At 32.6% G+C, this 10051-nt stretch overlaps 5 non-coding genes across 5 annotated transcripts; all 5 read right to left on the bottom strand.

Annotated features, from left to right (window-relative positions):
• Window positions 1-894: 894 nt before the first annotated feature.
• Window positions 895-968, bottom strand: TRNAI-AAU (transfer RNA isoleucine (anticodon AAU)). The gene has a single exon. It is a non-coding gene; the product is annotated as a tRNA-Ile (tRNA).
• Window positions 969-7085: 6117 nt separating this feature from the next.
• Window positions 7086-7163, bottom strand: LOC133310206 (small nucleolar RNA snoR122). Its single transcript, XR_009751420.1, has one exon. It is a non-coding gene; the product is annotated as a small nucleolar RNA snoR122 (small nucleolar RNA).
• Window positions 7164-7872: 709 nt separating this feature from the next.
• LOC133310205 (small nucleolar RNA R44/J54/Z268 family) lies at window positions 7873-7959 on the bottom strand. The gene has a single exon (XR_009751419.1). It is a non-coding gene; the product is annotated as a small nucleolar RNA R44/J54/Z268 family (small nucleolar RNA).
• A 184-nt stretch (window positions 7960-8143) lies between these two features.
• On the bottom strand, window positions 8144-8230 carry LOC133310204 (small nucleolar RNA R44/J54/Z268 family). The gene has a single exon (XR_009751417.1). It is a non-coding gene; the product is annotated as a small nucleolar RNA R44/J54/Z268 family (small nucleolar RNA).
• Window positions 8231-8472: 242 nt separating this feature from the next.
• Window positions 8473-8545, bottom strand: LOC133310203 (small nucleolar RNA Z267). Its single transcript, XR_009751416.1, has one exon. It is a non-coding gene; the product is annotated as a small nucleolar RNA Z267 (small nucleolar RNA).
• Window positions 8546-10051: the final 1506 nt, after the last annotated feature.

Below are 10051 nucleotides of genomic sequence, written 5' to 3'. Positions count from 1 at the left end.
GGCTGTAGTCCAAATTTGATACAAAAGTTAAACAAACAAAATGAAAAAAAAAAAATTCCAGACAAAAAAGGTTAAAGTAAACAAACAAAATAAATATGAACAAAAAAAATAAAGGGAAATGATGTTCTCCGGGAAAAAAGGAATAGTATTCCTACAGACAGCAAAATAACATGGGTTCTATGCCAAACACTTTTTCACCTTATTCTCTTTTCTCTTCCAATTTTTTATCCTTGCTAGAAGGAAACATTGTTTTCCTGCAAAAGGAGAATAGTATGTCCCAAAAATAAAATAAAAAAATCCAGGAGGAAGTTTGTTGTACTTGATTTCTATTTTGAGTATTTTGCAAGTTTATTTTGTCTTTGCATCCTGTTTTATCCTTTTTCTTCCCAAACGTGATATACGCTATAGCCACCACTCCATACCCAAACAACACCTTAGTTTGATTTTCTTGCAACAAGGCTGCACAATTATCATACATAGCTACACAGCCAAAGTTGCGTTGTCTTGCCCGTTAATAAAGGATAAGGACATTTTATCATACATATGTTGGTCCCATGTGAACCTCGGTGAATTGGATTATATAATTTTTTTAATTAAATCAATGTAAATTTATATTATAATAATATTGATCAATTATTTTGAGTTATAATATTTGAGCACTATTCTTCGTTTACTAGTTCTAGGAGTACATATTTTGCACAAACCATTTTTCTGAAGGGCACCCTACAAAAGAAGCACGTAATAACCGTATCTTGGGACCTATGCAAAAAATTATTTTGTAGACTTGATATGCTGTGAATAAGCAGATGTGGAACTTGAAGCCTAATTCTTCCGAAAAAGATAGCAAAGGATCTTTTTTCCCATTGCCAAGAAAAAACAAAAAGCAAAAAAGAATGGCCCATGCAGGTCTCGAACCTGCGACCTTCGCGTTATTAGCACGACGCTCTAACCAACTGAGCTAATAGGCCATTTGACTTAGATGATAAAGTTAATTTATTTCATTATCTCAACTCAAGCAATTAAGGACAGACAAGTTACGTATTACGAAGGTGTCTATTTGGCGAGTAACGACACGATAAAGAATGCTTCTAATGCCAAATATCGGGTTTGAATGATATATTCACCAATTCTCCTTTCTTTGCTGGCGGGTTCATAATACTTGCCAATAGTAGTTATGCGCAAAAGTATTTGATTTTATGGGGTGTTTGATATAAAAGAAGGGTTTGGTGTTTGTTATTTTAAATGACATAAGTTATGTCATTTTAAGGCAGAGATAGACACGAGAAATGAAAATCATGGGAGAGAGAAAGTAGATATTTTTTTAATTTAAATTTTAAATAATTTTTTTTTATGTGTCTATCTCTCTCTTAAAATGACAAACACTTTTTCCATAAAAGAATTTTTTTTACCCCAAATTCATGATTTTTAGTAATATGATGAGAAAGTGAATTTTCAGAAAATGTTACCAAAAAGTTGTTTGACAGGCCAAAATTTTCTTAGAATCAAATTTTTTAATTCTACGTTTGGTTGATTGTAAAATATTTCTGAGAATGTGGACAAAATTTACAAAATTAACCTTAAACCTCTTTTTTTTTTATTCAGCCTCGTTTCTCTCTCTCTCTCTCATAGCTTGAGTTTGCCGCCGAGACCTAGGCGGTCGAGGATGATGCCAGTGACATTTCCGGTGAGGTCGTCGCAGATGAATGATGTTGGTTTATTTCTTAAAAAATTAAAATATTGAGATGTTGGTTAATTTTTTGAACTTCCATTAACACTGGGATCTGTCCTACGTTCAATGACGGATGATGTTTCCTATGATGTCCACAATTTTTTTGAGGGATATGGTTACAACTAGAGTAGAAAAATTATTATTTAGACAATATGAGTTTGATTCTTTAGAATGTGTGAAGATGAAATAAGGACATCAGTTTTATATGGTCAAGTGGAAACGTGTAGGCAACATTGCCTCTAAAATTCCATCAAATGAATCTGGCATGCAACAAGATGTTCCATAGCTCGATGAATCGACGAATCTACTGGATGATTGTGATATTCCTGAGATTCATGAAAAAGATGAATGTAGTTTTCTAATGACAAATGAAAATATGAACCTTGGAGCGACAAAGAAGAAACCAAAACGAAGAGTGAAACTGAAACGGGAGGGGGGTATTTTTGTCTGAAAAATCAGTTATCATTTTCTTACCGTGTGGAATTTCTAAAATACCACATATCCAATGGTATTTTTTTTTTATAATAGGAAGGGGCTATGCCCCAAACAAGACAGAAAAAACCACAAAAACAAACAGGAAAGACTCTAACTATCCAGGATTCACATCTATGGACTGAGATGCTCCATTGAGATCTAAAATAAACAAGGGAATCAGATCTGTAGGCATAATCTGATAGCACTGAAGACCGAAATAACTCTGGATGGAAGACTTGGCTAGCCAATCAGCGCACCCATTAGCTCCTCTCGGAATGTGCTTTAGATTCACTAACCAATCTTGATCAATAAGAGCTTGTACTCTTGCCACAATATGTGGTAGTCAAGCTGCATTGCTTCTGCAAGCAAGCATCGTAATAACTTCTGAAGCGTCTCCTTCTAGCTCAATTTTACGGAACCCCATCTTCCAAGCAATTTCCAACCCTTTTAGAACTCCCCAGAATTTAGCCATCATTGGAGAGCAAATACCAATATGGTACGAAAAACCTCCTAACCAAGACCCATCTTCTGATCTAAAAATACCTCCACAACCTGCTAAATTGGATGTTGTACTAACCGCACCATCTACATTAAGCTTAACCCAATTAGGTGCAAGAGGAATCCAATGAGTCTGCATAGGGTTAATAGGTAGATTTGTAATTGATTCCAAAGCTCTACAACTATTAATTTCTGACTCATAAACTCTTATCACAGTTTCAGGATGAGCAGAAAAACTGAAATTCACCTCATGGATTAACTTATTTCTCCAATTCCAAATAAACAAACAAGAAATTAAAAAAATTCCTTGCCAATTACCTGGACCCCACGTGGAAGTGAGATTACTATCCACCCAACTCCTTGCATCCAAACTGTAAAATTGGAATGCACAACGTGGCCAAATTAGTTTATCCCACACCAATTTTGCATGTTTGCAGTCACGAAGAGTATGCAACATTGTTTCCACTTCCTCAGTACAAACTGAACAATAGATGCTCGTGCCATTCCAACGACCAGTGACACTCTTTGTGAGAAGTCGACCATGTAAGATTAACCATATGCAGGTTTTAATTCTGGGAGGGCCTTTCCATTTCCACATTTTCGTCCAAACATTGTTAGGAGGATAAGAAGGAAAGTTTAAAAGACCTCGGTAAGCAGATGTCACCAAAGAACTTCCTGGCTGGGAGTTTTTCCAAATTAACTGGTCTTGACCATCCTCCTCATTGGGCACCAGAATACCATTAAGCACCGAAATGGTATCATCATCCAGGTAATGCTGCAAGAGTTAACATTCCTCTTACCAGTTCTGTTAATAACCAGATCACTAACAGGTTTACGCAAATCTTCTACAGGAGGAGGAGATGTAGCAAAAGAAAGAAGATTCCTTGCTAGACCTGTCCAATTGTCCAGCCAAAAACTGGTATCCTAACCATTTCTTAAGTCCTATTTCATACCATCAAGAAAGGATGACCACACCGAAGATATCATTTTGGTTTGGAATTTTTGTGTGTAAAGTAAAATCCTGAGATTGTAATTTTTTCAAGAAAAATTTTACACTCCAATGTACCAAACATATGTAAATCAGATATGCAATGTCACTTTTTTGGGAATCTCAAATGTTCCCATAATATGAAACACCGATCATAGGAGTTGACATCCATTTACTATTCTATAAAATAGTTCCATGTATGGATGTAAATAGGTTGCGTTCGGTTAGGCTTTGCCTTAAAGAGGCTAGGACTGTGTAAAATACTTTAGACCTGATCTGGTCTGTTAGTCTTGTGTAGGTCCAAATTATAAGTCTAATCTGACCTATAATTAAAAAACAAAAGCTTTGACCTAGGTCTATTTGTTTGTTTAATTCTATTAATCACTCAATAATTAAAAAAAATTAAAATAATATTACTTTATTATCCAAAATTATTAAAATAATAATTTATTTATATTATTTAAAATAATTATAATAATATAGGTATAGTTCTGACAAGTAAAAAAAAGTCAATGGCATGCTTTCTAAATAACTATTTTTTGAGGTATGAGCCAGTTTTATTTTACTATGTATAATATGCCGAGCTTAGCTTGATATAAGTCGATATGTAAGCCCATATTAAACCGGCCGACCCATTTACATTTTTACTTCCATATATGTATTGTTAACCTTAGACAAATTATGTATGATTTTTTTTCTTCTTCAAATTCACTTTTGACAAGTACGGTTTCATTTTTTTATTTATAATTTTAAATTAAACATAACATTTATTCAATACTATTTATATATATATATATATATATATATATATATATATATATATATATATATTTGAGTATTTCCATAACATAGCCAGTGGTTACTATTCGTAAAGCCTTAGCGACTCTAAGGTTGAGTGTAGTCGATTTATTTAATTTCATTTAAGGGTTTTATATAGAGTTACGTTTATCTCATTTCACATGGGATCATCAATTTTTCTACACACACAAAAAAAGATTGGGTCCCACCATTTTTTTTCTCTCTCCTCTTATCTGTGGGTCTCATTTGTAATTTTATTTCTACAACATGAGGTAACTATTTTCCTGCAACATAAGAAAAATATTTTCCTTTTATATATGTTATATTATAAATACTTTTAGAGCCTGCTTGGATCCTCTTATTTTTAAGCTATAAGCTACTTATAAGCTAAAGTTAAAAAAAAAACTTAAAAAAAGAAGCTAAAAGCTATTTAAAAATTACATAAAAAACTTAGCTTAAAAATTACTTAAAAGCACATATTTCAATAAAATTATCTCTCTCTCCATCTTTATCACTCTTTATTTAAAAAAAACACAAAATTCACGAAAAACAGATAAGAGCTTAAAAAAAAGCTCCTCCTAGGAGCTTTTAGTTTTCAGCTTTTTTCTTCATTATAAAAAAAAAAAAAATTTCATTATAAGAGTTTTTCTCAAAACCTGTTTGGCCTAAATTATGCTTATGTAGCTTCTAACTTAAAAAAAAAAGATCCAAACAGGCACTTAGTGGCATGTTACTCTCATAAAAAAGGACCGAACTTTTTTTTTTTTAAATGAAACCCACATCAAATGTATTAGAATAATACGACGCTAAAAGTATTCTACAACATGACATAAATAAAATCCTTCATTTAAATGATAAAATATTAATTATTATTTAAAAAATAATATATTAACTTTTACTTTCAAATATTAATGACTCTTATTAATTATAAATATGATTTCCTTATTTTCATATGGCTTAATTTATTATCCATCGTATTTATGTATTCATTAAGATTACAGTACATAAAAATTGTGGATAATAAAATAAAAAACAGTTAAAACTCAAGTCATAATTAGTTCAATTTCATATAAGTTAAAAAAATACATTTTAAGATTTGCTTTTATCCTAAAAACATAAGTTAAATTTTTTTTTCATTTAACTTTTAAAACTGGTTTACTAATTACTTTAACTTTTAAAATTCAAAATTAACGCCTTATAATAATTGTTATAATAGTAATAGAAATGATACATGTAAAAATCCTACTAAATTATATGCATGTAGTTCAACCATAAATAATATATTTTAATATCCTATTCCATAACATAGAAGGCAGAATCGGCTTTTTGTCCTTTAATAATTAAAAAATAACCATTTTGACCTCGTTTCAAAACTATATATAAATTTATTCCTGTTTAATCGATTACACTAAAATTATTGACTTAATCGATTACACCAACTTCAGAATTTTCAAACTACTTTCTTTCACACTTCTTGCATGCCCGCCACATACCCCTCAAGTTTCACACCTCATCCACTCCCCATCAGCCAAGCACTTCCCATTTGACCAAGAAAGCTGATAATTCAAACACTGAGTAATTTCCTTAGCCAATTGTAGTCAAAAGTAGGGAGGCGGAGAAATATTCTGAATTGGTAACTATGAAACTGAAAGTATGTACAAACACCGACATCTTACAAGTTTTCGCTATTGAAAAGTACAGAGATGAAAAAGACAACAAATTGAAAAGAGAATTTTCACCCCAAGGTTTACACTTTACAAAACACACAAACACTGGGGGTGATAATGTTCATTTCTCATTACACTCGATACGAGAGTCTCAATTCAACTAACACACTATAGAAATACAAGTTTAAACGCGAGACACAAAAGCTCACCACTCTCAAAATCAGAAGCCATTATAAACAAATATTTGCTTTCTTCCAGACCAGAAGACCGTGGCATTGAACATAAAAAGCGTGAGACTGGGAAAAGCCTAAGAATAAAAAGAGGCAGCGGGATAAATATGAGTCAGCAAAAATATATCGAAATTGTGACAAAGAACGACCGGTCTCTCCCCGCATTGCTGGAGACCTGGAGCATATCTGCAGTTGCACGGTAGGGCGCAAACTGTCAGTTTGTTTTCTGCAAACCAACAGGTTCAACAGAATTGACTTGGTCCAGGCAAACCAACCGGGCTTACAATAAATCACATCCTGATTTTGATGAACCATCAGATTTTCTTGATTTGTCTGGATTTATTGAAATGTCCTGTTGACCATCTTTTAAAAAAAAGGTTGAATCAAACCACAATTCATGTTGATACTCGAACATTACCAGTCAATGACCGGTTCACCAGTTCAAGGTTGAACTGACAAGTCCAAGTCAGTTTGTATAACATTGAAGAGACACATTACAAGCCTTCATTAATACCAATATAGGACGATTTATTACATAAGCTGCTTTTGGAGCCCAAAGAAAATCAGGCTACAACAAATGCAACATTCAAATCTCCGTTCTTAGTGACAATCATCAAGCTTGTAACATAATGATAGGCAGAAATAACAAGATGTGCAAGATCAAATGTCACAACAGAGACAATATATTCACAATAACATATGGCCTCAGAGGTAGTGACAATTAAGATATCATCAAATAACACATCTGGTATTACGTGTAATTGAGTACATCATTGGCCAAAATCATTAATAAGTACTGAATATATGATCTCTGCAGGTAAAATAGAGTGTTTGGATTTTAGTTTGCAAACCAAGGTTTGAGATATGATTGAGTAAACCAAGGTTGCTGAATTACAATACGTATTGTATTGTTTGGCCTGTTTTTTTGTATAGTGTATCGTGAATAGTAAGAAACAGAAATATAATAAAATATAATTTAAAAATATACAATATACTTAATCTCATACAAATTCAAATTCCAAAAAAGGATCCAATCAGCAAAATACACAAGTAACCCAGACTTTTTTTAATTCTACTCATTCTACCCTCATACCCTGGTTTGATACCAAAATATTGTTTCAACATAACCCAAACTACCAAACATATTGTTTCGATAATGTAGTTCCATTTGCACACAATAAAAAGGGGTTAACAAAAAGATATGCTTTTTAACATCCAGTTCTCCAAAAGTAATATAGAATGAAAAAGGCAACAAAATTCAAGTTATTGGAAGACTTAAGGATCAATAGACCAATGAGTTTTCAAAATACTTTAAAATCATATGAGAAGTTAATTCAAAAATGATAAATGCATAAACTGAAGAAAAAAAAAGTCACATAATCTAAAACCGTCGCTTAAATCAGTATAAGATTTCTCAACCACTCATTTACTAAATGCATGAGTTACATGAAATACTTTTTAAATGCATTCAACATTTCTGAAATTCGTAATGCATCAGAGATAATCCCAAAGACAAATCATCATTTTCTACATAGTAGTACAGATGTCCCTGTCTAAGTTGTCGTCATTTGCATACGGTATAACAAATGTAAAAAAAAAGTGGAACACTAGATAACATGGCCTTTTACAAGCTACAAACCATAAGATCATTCCAAGAAAAAAAGAATACAACATTTATAACGAGAACTAAATACGTCCAAGCTCCAAATAAAACACATTTTTTTTCAAAGGCAGCTCAGAAACAGATACAATTTGTATGAACGCATCAGAGAGATTCCCATCAGACGAAGTCATCAATCTCCTTTGGAGTGCTGATGTCCCTGTCTATTTTGTCATCATTTGCGCATAACAAGTGCTTTTGCAAACTACAAACATGGTTTTTCAGAAAAGCAGAACACAGATAAAGACTGAACATAAACTAGTCAAGCGTTACACTAAATAAAAACACAGATAGCATTTACTACTCAAGCACAGAAATAATCATAAAAGGAACCAAAAAAAAGAAAAGAAGCATGAGCTTCATCAGTAGCATAGCAAAACCCTTTCAGCACTTTCATATACTTTTGAACAAGAATAATGGAGATAAAGTCGGTGCCTCAGATCGAAATTGATTTCATAGAAATAAACCTCAGAGTATATTTAAACCCATCATAGGCACTCAACATTCGCGGAACACAATTGAATAAAAAAGAAAAAAGGAAAAACGTTGGTGTTAATCGGTAAATAAGAGAGGAACCTAAAGAGAGAAAAAGAGGGAGCAATGAAACAAGAAAAGAAGAATCGAGATCGAACGAGGAAAAACCTGCAACCTTCGATGCGGTTGTGGAATTTAGGGTTTAAGATTATCCGCATTATATATAGAGAGAGAGGTAGTGGAGACAGGAGAAATTAGGGTATGGACGAAGAAAATGGGGTCCGTGATGAATGGGCCAAGATCTGGTCCATGGAAGCCCAATAAAATTAATATTAAGAAAATCCTGTTTTGTTAAAGGTTTGACCTAAATGGGAGTAGAAATTGTGGTCCTTGATAAATTGGGCCGAAATCATGTCCAAGATTAATGAAATATGATTGCAATTAAATGCAAACACATCTGAATTTGACCAGACTCAAGCCTACCCAAATTATCATTGTTGGGCCTATTAAGTGGAAATGGATTTAGTAAGGATATTATTAGTGAAAATATTTATAGACTAATTGCAATAAGGTTATGGTCTTATGGATAAGAATAAGATGTGATCTCAAGTCTAATAGTGTGGTTTAAATGCTGTTAGTTAACCCGTTGATGAAGGGGTGGTTTCTCCTTTAGACCATTGAAGGAGATTTCCTATACTTTGACCTAACACGCTAATGATAAAGTTGACTATTAATAAACGAAAAATTCAAACAATTTAAGGGAAAAACTATTCTCATGTCACATGAGATAAATTTTCTTCCTACACACTCTTCGATAATCGTGCAATATTTTTCTTTTCTTTCTTTTTTATTTTTTAGATAGTAGATCCCACCACTATGTGTTTACAACATAAGATTTTTTCTCTCATGCAATATGAGACTAGATAAACCCATATATTAATCCCGCTAAGTTTCTATTATTGACAAGAACATTACTTTACAATCCAATCATTGTCTTGTTATTTCTTCATATCAGATATCACCTTTTTATTGTTTTATCTCAGGGGCTTTTTAACTAATTATAAAAGTCAATTGTCAAATCTGTTCTACAAATGCTAATGACATTTGTCAAACCTGCACGCAAGTCCAAGTCTGAGATCATTCGAACCCCCTTTTGTCGGAGTCTTTTCTTGAGGTTATCTAATTGGATAATGACTCAAGGCCTACTTTAGATTTCAAATGTGGATTAGAAATAAGGATTTGACCTTTTTGAGTGATCATTTGAGGTTTTTTTTTTTTTAAGTGTTTTGAAAAATAATTTAAACGAAAAATGAGAATCGAGAGTTTTTTTACCTTCTTAGAGGGCTTCCAGCCTCTTCCCTAGTTTTTCTAAACGAAAACAACGTTGGAAAACAGAGAGAATTATAACGACAAAAAATGAGGTGGAGTGTTGCATGCTTACTTCCATGCGTGGCCATCTTTCTAGAAACATACTATTTTATAAAAACCTATACTGAAATAATTGTTTCTCTTACGTATATATAGGTAAAAGGA

This window comes from Gastrolobium bilobum, unplaced genomic scaffold (assembly GCF_033153095.1).
Source record: "Gastrolobium bilobum isolate Gb01-03AN ecotype WA unplaced genomic scaffold, APGP_CSIRO_Gbil_v1 utg8584, whole genome shotgun sequence".
Lineage (NCBI taxonomy): Eukaryota > Viridiplantae > Streptophyta > Magnoliopsida > Fabales > Fabaceae > Gastrolobium > Gastrolobium bilobum.
This window is presented reverse-complemented; position numbering and strand designations above follow the sequence as displayed.